Below are 1,694 nucleotides of genomic sequence, written 5' to 3' on the forward strand. Positions count from 1 at the left end.
ATTTGTTTATGGTTTGAAAAGAATGAATGACAGAGCATGTTAATTGTGTGAAAATGTTAAAGTACCATAACTAGTATTACTACCTTTTATTTTCATAAAGTAGTTAGAGAATGAAATTCGACAATCTCCAATAAATCTAAACCCTATCAATCTTTACATATTTAAACATATTCTATTCAATCTTTATTTCATTTCTCACTAGCAAAATGTAAGGAGCTATAACCAAATTATAATAGCATAATGTAACTTTACTTTTACCAACCGCTATGTGGCAATATGAAAGTCGAACAAGAAAAGATAAATAAAAATGTAGAAATATGTATTTGTTCTATTAACATATTTTAGCAATCAATTTTGAAAATAATTTATTCATGGATTTTATGATAAATATGAATGTAATTTAACATTTAACATTATTAGTTTTCGTTTAAATTTATATTTTAAATTGTTTTAAATATATTATTATAGTGTCGATAGGTAAATCGCAGATTAAAATCGAACCAAACCATAAATTATGGTTTGATTTGGTTTGATTTTGTTCGAAAAATAAAATGGTTTGATTTGATATTTTTCTTTCAAGTCGTGTGAAATTGTTTAAGTTAAAAATATAATACAAACTGTTCAAATCGAACTGCGTTCATCCATAATGTAGCCTACTTTGCTATGATCACGCTAAATTTTAAAATATTGAATATATCATGTACATTTATCACAGTCCTTTGGTTTAGGATATGGCTCAAGTGCCGACAGGTCAAATTTGCCATGGACCCCACGAAAACCTGCTCACACATAAAGCAAAGAGGAATGTCCAATGTACAGACATTTTTTCACAGATGACTTACAGGGCCCCTCACTGTGCAGGGCCCCCCACCGATATTAAAAAAATAAAAAATTATGTGGGCCCCACATGTATGTGTTGTCTGGCAGCACCCTCGTTCTGTAAGGGTAGCACTGCTCTAAAACAAAAGCATCAATCGTTAACTGATTCACAAGTGCTTTCACCATGAGTTTTACTAATTTTTCCATACATACTTGGATATGGGCTATTTACTTGTGTTGACACATTAAAAGTGCAGCCCAAATCGAATAGTCCAAGGAATGAAACTCAATTGAGAAATTCCCAAATCAAATAGCCCAAAGAATGAAACCCAATTGGGTAATTCAAGATAAAGGCTCAGACAGGGTTATTAATGAATGTAGTGGAAGCCCACGAATACAGTAACATCATCGCCTAAGCTTGCAAGACGTCCAAGATCTGAGCGAATGGAGTGCCTTACACTCGCCCAGAGCGATAACCCTGTTCTCGCCCATACCTTCGAATCGCTCAGGATCTTAGCAAACACAAAATGTTATGGTTATCCAGAAATGCAGTTATTGAGTAACCTTATCACATTCCACGATTCAAGGAACCCAGTTGAAAGCGGTTGAATGACAAAGAGTAGTGACAGCAGTTAGAGACGGTAGTTCCACGACAAGTTAGCTACATAAAGAAAATGGGTAGCTATAAAGCAATCAAGCAGTTTCCAAGCGGTTTGTCACGAAGAAATCATCAAGGGAATATAAAAGGAAGAGAAGACATAGAGAGAAGAAAAACCCGAATCAAACACTCTCAAACAGAGAATATGTGATTTCAATTTCTTAGTTTAAACTTAAACATTTCTTTCAGTATTCGTGTGCTTGCGCCCCTTAGAGGC

The sequence above is a fragment of the Olea europaea genome, chromosome 1, assembly GCF_002742605.1.
Source record: "Olea europaea var. sylvestris chromosome 1, O_europaea_v1, whole genome shotgun sequence".
NCBI lineage: Eukaryota > Viridiplantae > Streptophyta > Magnoliopsida > Lamiales > Oleaceae > Olea > Olea europaea.